Raw genomic sequence first — 16,284 nt, 5'->3', positions numbered from 1 at the left:
TCTGCTTTTTCAGTTATTTCCTTTACATCTGCACATATCTTATCTCTCTATTTTTTGGCAAATTTTGACTCTAAACTCAACTGGTACACTCTTAGACTTACCTTTTGTACTCCTGTAGGTAAGTTTTTGCACACATGTTGCAGCTCGCTGACTGCATCCGTCACATTTTTTTACTGACACATCCACTTGGGATTATGTCTCCTGAATATAGGAATATGTCTGACTGAGGTTCAGTAACTCACCTGCACGTTGTTCCTGTTTATCATCTATGAATGATTGTCTTTCTGCTAACAAATTTAAATTGCATGATACGTTAGTAATTATTTGTTGTTTTAGTTGTTTACCTAGCTCTGTCTACTTCCCTGATAGTTTGTCAGATAATTCAGAGCATATAGTTTTCATCACCTCACTCAACTGTTGACTAATACCATTCTTGAAATCATTAAACGCCAGATTTTGCTGTGTAAACTGTTGTTTCATATTTTGCTAATATTTTGTGAACTGCAGTGTCATACACTTAAGTTCTTGTGTTACACTTTCCTGACATTCCTGTTGTTTGGCAAACTGTTGTGTTACACTTTTATGAAATTCTTGTTGTTTTGTAAATTATTGTATTATTTGTTGCATCAGTTGTTTCAAATTGTGTGATTCGTAAGTATTTACATTATTTTTATGAACTGTTCATTGTTCTTGCATTTGTGACATCATGAGCAAGTAATCAATGGAATTTTTGCTCTTCAGTTTCACTATTTGAAAAAATGTTTCCAGTGAGAACTGAAAAACTGTCATCAAGCATCATAAAAGTGACATCATGATTAGTTATATTGCCAGTGTCATCCTTTATTGATAGTGGAACACCAAATGCATTTTTTAGGTTGCCATTGGCCCAGTTCATGAGTTGGTGCATTAACTTCAGTTGTTGCCAAGTTCGGATTTCCAACATCTAGGCATACTGCATTTTTTAATGAATTTTCAACAATGGCCATTTCCTTTGACTACTCTGTAAATAGTGTTTAACAAAGTTATGAATAAATTTTTTTCAAAAATGAAATTTTGTCAGTACTTCTCAATTAAAGTAGGTTTAGCTGTGTATGCACGATGAACATGATAATTATTTGACACAATCATAGAATTTAAATGTCTTATTTTGCACTTTAATGATGACTTCGTACAAACTTTGTCTTTTCTGTAGAAATGCACTTCCCTTAAAGGATATTAATTGTAAGAAAAAAGAAATCATCTCATGCCAGAGAGACAGCACTAAGTGCAGCCATATAAGCATATAGTGTGGCAGCTTTCTACTTTTACTGCTGAAATCAACTTTCCAGGCTTGTTTCATTTGTAGACAGAATTTAATTTTAATTTTCTCCTTCAATGTTTTTATCATTTCCTGTCCTGTGGAAATGTAACAAATACAATGAAAGTTTCATTAGTTTCTTGTAACAATAATATCAATCATTTACCTCAAAAAATTTTATCTCAACAACTGAAAGGTCGGTTCATATTTCTCTTGCGCCATCCTTTAAACAGTTGCCATTGAATAGGTATGTGTGGTGATGGAAACTGATTGATAATTGCTTGAATAATTGTAGAAATTCTTTGGAAATAATAGTTGACAGATATTTGAAGATAATTTATGAATCTGTGCACAATCCTGGGTGAACTTCAATTGATACCAATATCAACAGACATTTAATATCAATTCAGTGGAGGTCAATAATTTTAATTTGCATTAAATACTGCTTCATATTAATTCCATTGTGTTTAGTCTTGATTGTGACAATATTGATGCAGGAATGCTCCTCTGGATACCGCATAAATTCTTCTTATCTGCACTGAACCTCTTGATGCAAGATCTTGGTGGCGAGTGAAATGATGAATATATAGGAGTTGACCTCTTAACTGTGTGAAAAAATTTTGCTTTTCTAATAACTTTTTATAACACCTTTAATGTACAGTTCAATTATACATTTTTAACAATGCTAGTATGATGGATGCTAGTATATGTCCATACACTACCACTTCTTGAAACAAAACTGTGAAGATACATGAATTAATAAATTGAAGAGTGTATTTCTTACTTTATTTCATACAGATATTTAACAATGCATCAAAAAATTATCCTTGCCACAAAACAACTCGTTAATTTACCTTTGGCAGTGTCTGTAACTCATTCAGTTTATATGTTGTTGTTGTTGTTGTTGTGGTCTTCAGTCCTGAGACTGGTTTGATGCAGCTCTCCATGCTACTCTATCCTGTGCAAGCTTCTTCATCTCCCAGTACCTACTGCAATCTACATCCTTCTGAATCTGCTTAGTGTATTCATCTCTTGGTCTCCCTCTACGATTTTTACCCTCCATGCTGCCCTCTAGTACTAAATTGACGATCCCCTAATGCCTCAGAACATGTCCTACCAACCGATCCCTTCTTCTAGTCAAGTTGTGCCACAAACTCCTCTTCTCCCAAATTCTATTCAATACTTCCTCATTAGTTATGTGATCTACCCATCTAATCTTCAGCATTCTTCTGTAGCACCACATTTCGAAAGCTTCTATTCTCTTCTTGTCTATACTATTTATCATCCATGTTTCACTTCCATACATGGCTACACTCCATACAAATACTTTCAGAAATGACTTCCTGACACTTAAACCTATACTCGGTGTTAACAAATTTATCTTCTTCAGAAATGCTTTCCTTGCCAATGCCAGTCTACATTTTATATCCTCTCTACTTTGACCATCATCAGTTATTTTGCTCCCCAAATACCAAAACTCCTTTACTACTTTAAGTGCCTCATTTCCTAATCTAATTCCCTCAGCATCACCCAACTTAATTCGATTACATTCCATTATCCTCATTTTTCTATTGTTGATGTTCATCTTATATCCTCCTTTCAAGACATTGTCCAATCTGTTCAACTGCTCTTCCAAGTCCTTTGCTGTCTCTGACAGAATTACAATGTCATCGGCGAACCTCAAAGTTTTTATTTCTTCTCCATGGATTTTAATACCACCTCCAAATTTTTCTTTTGTTTCCTTTACTGCTTGCTCAATATATAGTTGAATAACATCAGGGAGAGGCTACAATCCTCTCTCACTCGCTTCCCACCGACAGCTTCCCTTTTCATCCCCTCGATTCTTATAACTGCCATCTGGTTCTTTTACAAATTGTAAATAGACGTTCGATCCCAGTATTTTACCCCTGCCACCTTCAGAATTTGAAAGAGAGTATTCCAGTCAACATTGCCAAAAGCTTTCTCTAAGTCTACAAAAGCTAGAAATGTAGGTTTGCTTTTCCTTAACCTATCTTCTAAGGTAAGTCGTAGGGTCAGTATTGACTCACGTGTTCCCATATTTCTACGGAATACAAATTGATCTTCCCCAAGGTCAGCTTCTACCAGTTTGTCCATTTGTCTCTAAAGAATGCATGTTAGTATTTTGCAGCCGTAGCTTATTAAACTGATAGTTTGGTAATTTTCACATCTGTCATAACCTGCTTTCTTTGGGATTGAAATTATTATATTCTTCTTGAAGTCTGAGGGTATTTCCCCTGTCTCATACATCTTGCTCACCAGATGGTAGAGATTTGTCAGGACTGGCTCTCCCCAGGCTGTCAGTAGTTCTAATGGAATGTTGTCTACTCCTGGGGCCTTGTTTCGACTTATTTATTGCATTTTTAAATTTTTTCCTTTCATGAATTAAATTCAATATTTCTTCTGTTACCCAAGGATTTCTACTAGCCCTACCTTTCTGACAGGAAATTATGAATCCATTTACATAACTGATACAACACTCCATAGGCACAAAAATTAATTAGAAGTTGCTTGTAGGGAACAGTGTCAAAAGCTTTCCAGAAGACTAAAAATATGTAATAAATTTGGTGTCACCTGTCAATAGCACTCATTACCTTGTGAGAATAAAGAGCTAGTTGTGTTACACAAGAACAATATTTTCTGCATCCATGTGGCTATTTGTCAGTTAATCATTTTCCTTGAGGTAATTCATAATTTTTGACACAGTGTGTTCTAGAATCCTACTGCAAATTGATGATAATAATATGGGTCTGTAATTCAGTGGATTGTTCCTATTTCCTTTCTTGGGTATTGATGTGACTTGTGCAACTTTCCAACCTTTAGGTACAGATCTTTTAAAGAGTAAGCAGTTGTAAAATGGCTGCTAAGTAGATGTGATGTACACATACAGACAAACAAATGATTACAATTTCAGAAAGATTGGATGGTTCATTCAACAGAAAGAACTTCACAAATTGAGCAAGTCACTAACGGTGGTCCACCTCTGGCCCTTATGCAAGTGATTGTTTGGCTTGGTTTTGATTGATAAAGTTTTTGGATGTCCTTCTGCAAGTATTGTGCCAAATTCTGTCAATTTGGTGTGACAGTCCGTTACAATCCAGAGATGACTGGCGAGCCCTGCCCATAAAGCTACAAATCTTCTCACTTGGGGAGAGATCTGGTGAACTTTCTGGCCATAGTAGATTTGGATAGCACACAAACAACTGGTAGAATATCTTGCCATGCGCTAGCAGACATTATCTTGCTGAAATATAAGCCCAGGATAGCTTGCCATGAAGGGATACATAACAGAGCATAGTAGATTTGGATAGCACACAAACAACTGGTAGAATCTCTTGCCATGCACTAGCAGACATTATCTTGCTGAAATATAAGCCCAGGATAGCTTGCCATGAAGGGATACATAACAGAGCATAGAAATTTTTTGACCACAATGCTCTAATGGTGGTGCAGATGACAAACATTTGGGCCCTACTATGAAAATAAACGTCTCTCCAGACCATCACATTTGGTATTGACTGGAGTAAAAGTGTCTTCAGTAATGAGTCCCACTTCTAGCTGAACCCTGATGAGCATGGAAGATGTGTCTGGAGACACCTCAGGTAGCACTAGGATATTAACATGCCATTTCTTTTCAAAGCAGGTCTTCTTTGGTTGCCATCCAGGCACTCTTGCAGCACAGTGGTATATCAATGATATTCTATGCACTATATTGTTACTGTTATGGGCAATCCATCATGGACTTACATTTCAGAAAGTTAATATCCACCTGCACATGATGAGAGATTCTACTGCTTGTCTTTGTGCTTGCCAAATCCTACCTTTACCAGCACACTAGCCAGATCTATTCCCAGCTGAGAATGTTTGGAGCATTATGGGCAAGGCCCTACAATCATGCCTGGATTTTGATGGTGTGTTGAACCAACTGGACAGAATATGGCGTGATATCCTGAAGGAGGACAACCAACAAGCCTCTCAATCAACACCAAGCCAGGTAACTGCCTGCATAAGAGCCAGAGCTGGACCAATGCATTATTGACTTCCTCAATTACAAAGCTCTTTTTCTGAAATTTTAAGCATTTGTTTGTAATTGTTTGTACATAACATGTACTGATTTCTACCCTATTTGGATAATTCCTTCATGGTGCAGTGTCATTGTTGTTGTTTTCTTTTTATTTATTTTTTATTGTCTTAGGGTGTATTCAGCCTCAGCAAACCCAAATAACTGTAGGAAATAAATGACACTTTTTACACACACACACACACACACACACACACACACACACACACACACACACACACACACACACAAACAAACAAACAAACAAACAAACAAACACACTCACACACACAATCAACTAATGGAAGCTACAAGGGTCATCATCCACCATATACTTAAGATTGTGAGCCCCTAGACATCTCAACATCTCAAGCATATGGTTAGTGGATATCTTTATTCCTTCCATGCGTTCCACCCCAGTTTTTTCAGTATAATAGTAAGCAAAATAGATAACTGTATATTTTTTCACCTTCTGGCTTCCACATATTCATAAATGGGGCCAATTGCAGATAAACCTTTTAAGGCCTTTGGTTCTTGGAGAATGAAATATGATGGTTCAAGTTTAGAATGCATAAATGTTGATCTATCACAGGTGATTTTGCTAGGGTATGCAACCATAAGCCTTGCTGCTTTATTCACAGGTCCACCAATCACAGTATATTCTCTTCTTTGTGGGTGTCCAACAACACCACAGTATGTAACTCCTGAAAAGGAGCAAGAAACTAATAATGAAAGAAATATTTAAAGAAAAATCAAATGTTGGGTACATTAGTCCTAATTCCATACTATGTGCATATGCATAATCTTACATACTTGACATTACTGTATGTCTTATTGATTTGTATTTACTTATAGTGTACAGGGTAATTATAATTAAACTTACAGTATCAGAATGCTGTAAAAAACCAAATGCTGCCCAGAATTATGTCAATTTGAAAAGAGCCATACTATCCCATTTGCATAACTGCACATGTTTAGTATCCTATAGTTGAGGGAATTCACCAAAGCAAGTTTGTGACATACCAGATGGAAAAATTGGGATTTAATTGTCCTAAGGTCAAAAAACACATAAAAAGCAACATTTGTAATTGTCCTGAGGCCAAAAACTATGCAAAAAGCAACAATGCAGTTGATTTTTAATTGTTATGAGGCCACAAACCACATAAAAGCAACAATGCAATTGGTTTTTAATTCTCACAAGACTAGTGCAAGACATGTTCAATATGCTGTCCATCATTTTCTTCCACAAGTTGAAATCAAGAAACAGCATGTTCCACAACAGATTGAAGTGTTTCAGGTACCATGTTCAGAATGTGTTGCACAGTGCATATTTTCAGTTCAGTTGTGTTTGTAATCAGAGCATAGAACACAGCATCTTTCCAATAACACAACAGACAGAAGTCAATCTGTATGATCTGGATGGCCAGGCTGTAGGGAAATGACAGGAGACTTCAGTCTCAAAATGGTCAGATTCATGAGCAGCACTGACTCTGTTCAATTTGTGTGCTTTGGTAAGTGTCCTGGGCACCCTTCGCACACACAGCTTGTGATAATTTAGTTGATCAGTTACAGTTTCCTGGAAAACAGTTCTAGAAATGTATAGGTAAAATGCATGCAGGTCATCAATTGTCAAAAGACAATCAGAGGGAAGATGTTCTCCAATTTTATGCTCCATATCATCAGTCACAACAGACAGCTTCCATGTCTGTCTTCATCATAAATATCCGTCCTTCCAAAATTGAAATTCCGTAGCCATTGTTACCACATGCTGCCTTGACATTAAATCCTCTCCATAAACTGAAATAATTTCTTGATGAATTGCAGCAGTGTTCATGCCCTTAGCATTTAGGTAGCGATTTACAGTGCTTACTTTACACTTGGTGAGAGCCATTATCAAAATGCTCATTTCTAAGAGTCACGACATCACTATTCAATGAGCTACTGATTGCTGGGAATGCTCTTCCCTTCCACTGGCTTCCTGCTACATGGCAGTGGTACCAACTTCCACCACAGACATTCCATACTAAAGCTACATTTCTTGTAACAGACAACCCTTCATAAATACTGACCAAGGTAAGCATGTAAGCAGATCAAGTAAAAACCTGATGGACAAAAATGTATAAGCAAGAAAGAGCATTGTCTTCTAAAAATATGACACTAAACTCACAGTCAATACTTTATTTGGGATTGAGGTTGAGTTAAGCAAAAAGCTACCGAAAATATCAGGAACAACAAGAGTATCTGCATCATAAACAGTAGTCATATCAACATAAGCACCAATAACAGTAGAACTGGTGAAGACACCAAGAACCATAACAAAATCAAACATAGTGGCCACAGTATTGACAACAGAAATGGCAAAAATAAGAACAATAGCAACAGTAGCTCTAACAGCACAAACACAAACAGGACTGACAATAATAATGTCATCATATTTGTGATTTGCTATTCTAAGGCAAGAGTTGCTTACAGGGATGTGGTAAACAGCCTGGCTTGTTGACCTTGCCTAACTTTCAAACTCCACTAACTCCACTAACTTTATAGCTTCTGATTATGTCTCCAACATAGCAGACAAAACATTAGGGGCAGAAATATGCCTTGGACCATTCTCTAATGCCAATAAAACACAATTCACCAAGGACACAAATACTGGTAATAAAGCATTGTATACTCAACAGTTATGCACTTGCATAAATACAATGCTACATGAAACAAGACTGTAAGTAAAATAAAATAATTATCCTGATCCAAAAAAAGATAAAACAGTTGCACAACTGATTTACTGTGTTGACAGGTTACACAAATGTTGATAGGCAGAGGTGGAAACCAACATATCTTTGTTAGTTGCCTTGGCTGAATAAGTAAAAGGTGATTATAATTAAATTGCAGCAACTCACAGAGCTCCAGTGTGTACTATAATTAGCATATTGTGGTGAAACTTGGTACATATGCTAATACAAAACCAATTTACACTGAAAAAAAATTAGTTCCAATGTTAGCAACCAGGTGCAAATTTGGCAATGTACACTGCTTGTATGATGGTATGACATCCATGCTGTCTTCTGACAAGCCATAATATGAGTGAACAGTAAGGCTATCAAAAAGAGAGACTGTGCTGTCAGTGACATGGTTTTACGTGAATGACAAGAATTGCAGTGCTGCATTGAGGGTGTATCACTGACTGAAAAATCTGAGGAGAGACTTGGTGTCATTAAATCATTTAAATAAGATGATAATGAAATTCAAAAAACACAGGTGGGCATGGTGTGGTGCCTCAAAGAGAACGGTGCCCTATCCCAAAGGAAGTTACTGATTAGGTTACTGTTGCTGTGATTGACCATGCAACATGTGCCCCAGGTAGTGCTAGTGCTCATGCAGTACCAAGAGCATTCTCCATCCGATGTTCAACAATGTGGGAAGATTTTGGTCTGTTTTTCATTGATACCCATACAAGATACAGATGGTTTGGCAACTGAAATCTCATGATCCACAACAAAATTCTGAATCTGCTCTTCGTTCTGGCATGGATAAGCTATGAGGACATGTGTCTGAGCAACATTCTATGGAATGATGAGGCACATTTTACACTACAGTGTGCAGTGAATACACAGAATACACAGGACTGCCAAATTTGAGATACTGGTACTGTTAAACAACTTGTTGTGCATGAAGAACCATTGCACTCATTATATGTGATTGAGTGATTTGGATTCACAAGCACCTTTCATACTCATTCAAATTTTCTTTCAAGAGGATACACCCAGCTGGCCCGTCAGGTGTAACATGACATCTGCACATTATCGAGACCTCCTTGTACACTGTGTGATTACTACTTTGGAAGAGCACAGCTGTGTGGAAACTACTGTTTTCATGCAACATGGGGCAGCCCCTCAGGTTGCTCACCCAGTGAAAGATCTGCTAAATGCAACCTTCCATGAATATACTGTTATCTCCGGAGGTTTTTCAGCTCCTTGGCCTGCAATATCAACTGACCTGAATCCATGTCACTTTAGGCCCTGGGGTATTTAAAAGAATGCAAGAATGCATTTACCAGGGACACATTTAGTCTCTACCCGACATGAAGGCCAGTACACAGGAACACATTACTCAGAGTCCACCAGAATTGCCGAAAGCAACTGTTGATTATAAAGCTTTATGGATGCAGCATCTCACTGGCATCTCTAGTGCTCATATTTAACAAACTATGCAAGTGGCATTTAATGGCTTTCTCATTTGTTTGACCTTTTCTGCCACATCTCACTTCTTATCCACTACATATGAAAACATTTCTACACTCCTGGAAATTGAAATAAGAACACCGTGAATTCATTGTCCCAGTAAGGGGAAACTTTATTGACACATTCCTGGGGTCAGAAACATCACATGATCACACTGACAGAACCACAGGCACATAGACACAGGCAACAGAGCATGCATAATGTCGGCACTAGTACAGTGTATTTCCACCTTTCGCAGCAATGCAGGCTGCTATTCTCCCATGGAGACGATCGTAGAGATGCTGGATGTAGTCCTGTGGAACGGCTTGCCACGCCATTTCCACCTGGCACCTCAGTTGGACCAGCGTTCGTGCTGGACGTGCAGACCGCGTGAGACGACGCTTCATCCAGTCCCAAACATGCTCAATGGGGGACAGATCCGGAGATCTTGCTGGCCAGGGTAGTTGACTTACACCTTCTAGAGCACGTTGGGTGGCACGGGATACATGCGGACGTGCAGTGTCCTGTTGGAACAGCAAGTTCCCTTGCCGGTCTAGGAATGGTAGAACGATGGGTTCGATGACGGTTTGGATGTACCGTGCACTATTCAGTGTCCCGTCGACGATCACCAGTGGTGTATGGCCAGTGTAGGAGATCGCTCCCCACACCATAATGCCGGGTGTTGGCCCTGTGTGCCTCGGTCGTATGCAGTCCTGATTGTGGCGCTCACCTGCACGGCGCCAAACACGCATACGACCATCATTGGCACCAAGGCAGAAGCGACTCTCATCACTGAAGACGACACGTCTCCATTCGTCCCTCCATTCACGCCTGTCGCGACACCACTGGAGGCGGGCTGCACGATGTTGGGGCGTGAGCGGAAGACGGCCTAACGGTGTGCGGGACCATAGCCCAGCTTCATGGAGACGGTTGCGAATGGTCCTCGCCGATACCCCAGGAGCAACAGTGTCCCTAATTTGCTGGGAAGTGGCGGTGCGGTCCCCTACGGCACTGCGTAGGATCCTACGGTCTTGGCGTGCATCCGTGCGTCGCTGCGGTCCGGTCCCAGGTCGACGGGCACGTGCACCTTCCGCCGACCACTGGCGACAACATCGATGTACTGTGGAGACCTCACGCCCCACGTGTTGAGCAATTCGGCGGTACGTCCACCCGGCCTCCCGCATGCCCACTATACGCCCTCGCTCAAAGTCCGTCAACTGCACATACGGTTCACGTCCACGCTGTCGCGGCATGCTACCAGTGTTAAAGACTGCGATGGAGCTCCGTATGCCACGGCAAACTGGCTGACACTGACGGCGGCGGTGCACAAATGCTGCGCAGCTAGCGCCATTCAACGGCCAACACCGCGGTTCCTGGTGTGTCCGCTGTGCCGTGCGTGTGATCATTGCTTGTACAGCCCTCTCGCAGTGTCCGGAGCAAGTATGGTGGGTCTGACACACCGGTGTCAATGTGTTCTTTTTTCCATTTCCAGGAGTGTATATGCCTTTCTTGCACTGACAGTGGCAGATTTGCAACTGGTGACCAAAATTGGTACTAGTTTTTCCCAGTGTAGATTATTTCCAAATTGACACATTAGAATATCTTCAAAGCTTTTCTTGCCATATCATAACTACAGCCCATACTGGACTTCTGTGAGTAGCTGCACTTCAATTATAACCACCTGGTATGCATTGAAACATAACTTCACTCTACCGATGTCACACCGGGCATATTCAGCTCATGAAACAGTAAGAGCAATCTGGTTTATTATACACATGAATATAGTTGCAGCATCTAGGGAAGTCTTAATTAAATCATAATATGGAATCAGCTGACTCAAACAGATGGGAGCGAGTTCATGACCACTCTGGTTTAAATGGTTTAGCTAGTTGGTCTCACATAATCAGATGTCAGAAATGCTGTGCATTCTTTGCTGGTGGCATCGTTACTGGTGGCATCCTTGCTAGAGACAGACTAACACATATCAAATGGTATCAATTCCCTCACTTTATAATCTGATCACTAGCCGAACAATATAACTCACCAGATATAGTATCAATATGTTCACTTGACAATTTTTTCCGTATGAGATAATCGGAATATCAACATCCTCTTTGCTTTCTAGGATGACAACATGTGCTTACTGACAAAAAAATATGAATTGATCTTTTCCAATTACTGACACTTGATGGCAAGGCAAGATTCCTACCATGATTGAAGTTACGTAATGAAACAATAGTAATTAACAGCAAAGAAATGCAAAATGCAATGATTCTCAATCTAGTCTGTTACAAACTGCAACTCATAGACTACCTTCAAAATCACAAAACATGAAAGCAACATTGAAATTTAGGACACACATAATTTATGAAATTTTGTACTAGAAAAGGTAATTACCTTTTCTGAAATTTATATCTTACTAGAAAGCTCGGGTAACACAGAATCAGAAAAACTCCCACATTCCAACAGACTTGGTAGAGTGACGATTATTCAAAATAAGTATGGATTATATTGAATGATAAATAAAATATTCGAAATGCAACTGATATATTCAAAATACAAAATACTGATTCACTTCAAAACTCCCCTTAAACATTATAGGTTTGAGAAACCTATAATGAAAATATAATATTGACAAGCTCACACAAAATATACTCTAGTCAGATTACGCTTACTTAAACAAACAAATTTGTAAATCACATTTCTGTATTAAAGCACTGATATTACCAACATTAGATTTATGTGTAAGAAACAATAACCTCTGTCTAAATTTTAATGCCTACATTGAATTTTGCTAAACTTCTGTGGATGCAAGTAATGAAGTAATATTGTAAGAGATCACTTGATGCTAGATATTTTCAAAAGACCTCAAACTATCGAAGACAAAAGACACTTGAAATTTGTACATGTTAGTGGTTAGTCATATGGGAAACTTGCTCTGTAAAATTTACTACAATGCAATACTGTTGAAAGTGAAGCAATGCATATGCTGGGTAGCTATCAACCTATCAGGCAATAAATACAATTGTCTTCCAGTGTGAAACCATGTGTACTTAGTTAACAGACAACAAAGGAAATTAATCACACTGAAACTGTTTAAAAAACAGAACGTGGGAAACAAAGTGCAACTTGAAGAAAAAATGCAACAAAAGATAAGTACTGAGTTTTATCCACATCTGTAGCCTCCCTGCCATCTTGCTGCAAAAGATTTTCAATGTGCAGAACCCACAACCTGGGAGTGCACATATGAATTCCAATCAAGAAGCTGAGTGCAGCTCACAAGAAGTAGTGGTACTTGTCAATACAAATGGGAAGTTTTGAAAATCAGCATCATCGTCAACAACAACACTTACAGTATCATCAACAGTAGTACAAATTACAGTTTGCATTAGAGCCAATACCCAAGGCAAACACAGAAGCATTAATATGAACTAACAACAGTAGCAGCAGGAGGTTCTTCAGTATCATCAAAAGCACCAGAATCATTTCAACATACAAGTGTTGTGGCAGTGGCCAAATTTATGGGAACCAGCACTATCAACAAGAAAGCAACGAGCCTGAAGAAATAGGAATTTTGGTATCCAGGGACTGAGATGAAATAATATGGTGAATACAGCAATAGATTTGAATTATTTATATTTGAAAATATTACATTAAAATATTCATAATGCTTAAAAAAGCAAGGAAAAAACAATTGCTACTAAATACTGTATAGTACCTAATATCACTATGTTTATAATGTCTAAGTTTGTGTTGAAAGAAAATAAATTGAAGATCTTCATGTTGAAAGATATAAAAACATGAAATATTAGTGTAAATTTAACAGTAAAAGAAGTAGCTGCAATAGGAATAAAGTATCTCAATGAAAGTGGCTCCGTACAGAGTTTATTGTTCAGCAACGTTGTTCACCTCCTCAAAATTCAAAATCTGCTATATTATTTGTTAAAGCCATAAAGCCATTCACATTTGTAACAGTAGCAGGCCATTTCAAAATAGATGTTCTGAAAGACAGTTGCTATATAAGAAATTTTCATGATCTAGTAGGTACGTACCACATTCAGTCTCAAGTAAAAAGTCTGACAAGATCAATGATTCATGTTTTGTTGAATTACCCACTGTCAGTCTCAAAATCTATGTTGCAAATGCTGCCAAGGAAAGTAGTCTTCAGTGAACAGTTGAGCTACAAGATGAGATAGCAGGGAGGCTAACATATGGATGGCAATTAAGAGAAAACGAGCCTGAAGATTTGAACAGAACTTTTGGTCAAATCAGAAAACTGGGGTGAATGAGATAGAGAAGAGCTGGGAAACCTTCTGTGGGATTTTAGGTTAGCTTGTGTATGACTGTTAGTGGCAAACTCAACATGAAATAAATAGCCAAGGAAAGTAGAAAAGCTAAAAAAATTTGAAAAACTACTGGTATATAAAAATTATCTGATAGGCCATTAACAGGTCAGCAGAGACATATATGTATGAGAACGAAGTTTACAATGGAAAGTGAAGCTAAAGCAAGACAACACCTCATTTAAACTTCTATAACATATCTAAAGTTGACTTGGTTACATAAAAGCAAATGAAAAGATCACATGTTTTAGATGGTGCAGACACAACATTAATAAAGGGCAAGGAAATAACTTACTGATCCTTTCAAAGTAGATAATAGTCTAATAAGCAAAGAAAGGAAGTGGGCCATATTAAGTGAAACTATGGCAGAGTGAGCAATGTAATGATGAAATTTCACCAGTGTAATGGGAAAAAGAAAGAACTAAACTATTTGAGTCAAATTGGACAAAGGAGAACTAAAGTACTTGTGGTGTCACCGCCAGACACCACACTTGCTAGGTGGTAGCTTTAAATCGGCCACGGTCCATTAGTACATGTCGGACCCGCGTGTCGCCACTGTCAGTAATTGCAAACTGAGCGCCACCACACGGCAGGTCTAGAGAGACGTACTAGGACTCGGCCCCAGTTGTACGGACGACTTGCTAGCGACTACACTGACGATGCCTTTCTCTCATTAGTCGAGAGATAGTAGAATAGCCTTCAGCTAAGTCCATGGCTATGACCTAGCAAGGCGCCATTAACCATTTCTAGAGAGAGTCTCACTTGTATCATCAAGAATGCTGTATACAAATGATGGATTAAAGTTAAGTATTCCAGCAGCTACGTACTTTTCTTTATAGCATTCATTACATATCCTGTTCCAGACCTCATGCCAGTCTGCGTTAGATTATAGCGTCCATTTCGGCCTCCTCGAACTACAAGGTGTTGGCACATCTGCCAACACAACAGTACTAGTTATCTGTGAAAATGATCTTTAATCTTTCTGGTGTAAACGATCTTTACATTCACAATTTTTAAATAATATATGAGGTCTGTTCAAAAAATTCTGGATGTTTGTCCACAAAATTTTTCTATGCTTACCTTTTACTTATTGTGCATAGTCCTTTGAAATACTCTCCTGCACAATTGATACACCACTCCCAATGCCATTTCCACTTCTGGAAGAAGTCTTCATGTGCCTTTTGCTACTTTGCGGGAAGTGCCTTCTGTGAATTTTCTTTTACCTCATCTATCCTTGCAAATCTTTGTCCTCTCAATGGACTTTTAAACCTTGGAAATAAAAAAAAAGTCTGCTGGGGTCAGTTCTAGAGAGTGTGGAGGATGAGGCAGCACAGTGATTTTGAGTTTTGTGCAATAGTCATGCACCAACAGGGACAAATGTTCAGGTGTGTTATCATGAAGCAAGAGCCATAAATTGTCTCACCACATTTCAGGCCATTTCCTTCTCACATTTTCTCACATGTGTTGCAACATGTCCATATAGTACCATTGATTAACAGTTTGTCCCCATGGCATGAATTCATCATGAACTAAACCTTCAAAGTCAAAGGAAATTATCAGCATGTCTTTGACATTTGACCTGACATGAGGAACATTTTTGGTCTTGGGAACCTTTCCCAGTACATTGTGAAGACTGAACCTTGGTCTCAACATCATAACCATAGACACATGTCTCATCATCAATTCTGATTCTCTTAAGTAACATCTCATTCTTATTATCACAGTTTAAAAGCTCTTCACAGATTGAGAGGTAAACATCTTTCTGGTCTTGACTCATGAGCTATGGGACAAACTTGGAGGGAACACAATGCATTCGAAGATGCTATGTCAGGAATTCAAGATATGATTGAACTGAAATGTTACAGTCTTCTACAATCTCTTGGACAGTGAGTCTTTGATTGGCATTCACAATTTCATTGAAGTTCCAGACATGAATGTCATCAGTAGACGGCAAAATGTGTCCCGAACAAAGGCCATCTTCAACTTCAACCTGGCGATTTTTAAACTGTATGAACCATTTGTAACACTGAGTACAGCTTAAGCACTCATCACAATAGGCTGCCTGCATCATTTGATGTGTCTCTGTAAATGTTTTCTTGAGTGTCATGCAAACATTAATGCAGACGCGTTGCTCCTCTAATTCTGCCATCTCGAAATTCACAAACTGTGCAACACAAAGTTCTGCTCAATACAGCACTGACCAATAACTTCTGGCAGGTACACATTAAACACAGGCATGTTCGGAAATGTTAACTGAATTTCACTCCAATGCACCATTGGCACGAAAGTACGAATGTTCCAGATTTTTTTGAACAGACCTCATACCAGGGTAAAACTCTTAAAACAGAT

The sequence above is a fragment of the Schistocerca cancellata genome, chromosome 6 (assembly GCF_023864275.1).
Source record: "Schistocerca cancellata isolate TAMUIC-IGC-003103 chromosome 6, iqSchCanc2.1, whole genome shotgun sequence".
Classification (NCBI taxonomy): Eukaryota; Metazoa; Arthropoda; class Insecta; order Orthoptera; family Acrididae; genus Schistocerca; species Schistocerca cancellata.
Note: the sequence above shows the minus strand (reverse complement) of the source record.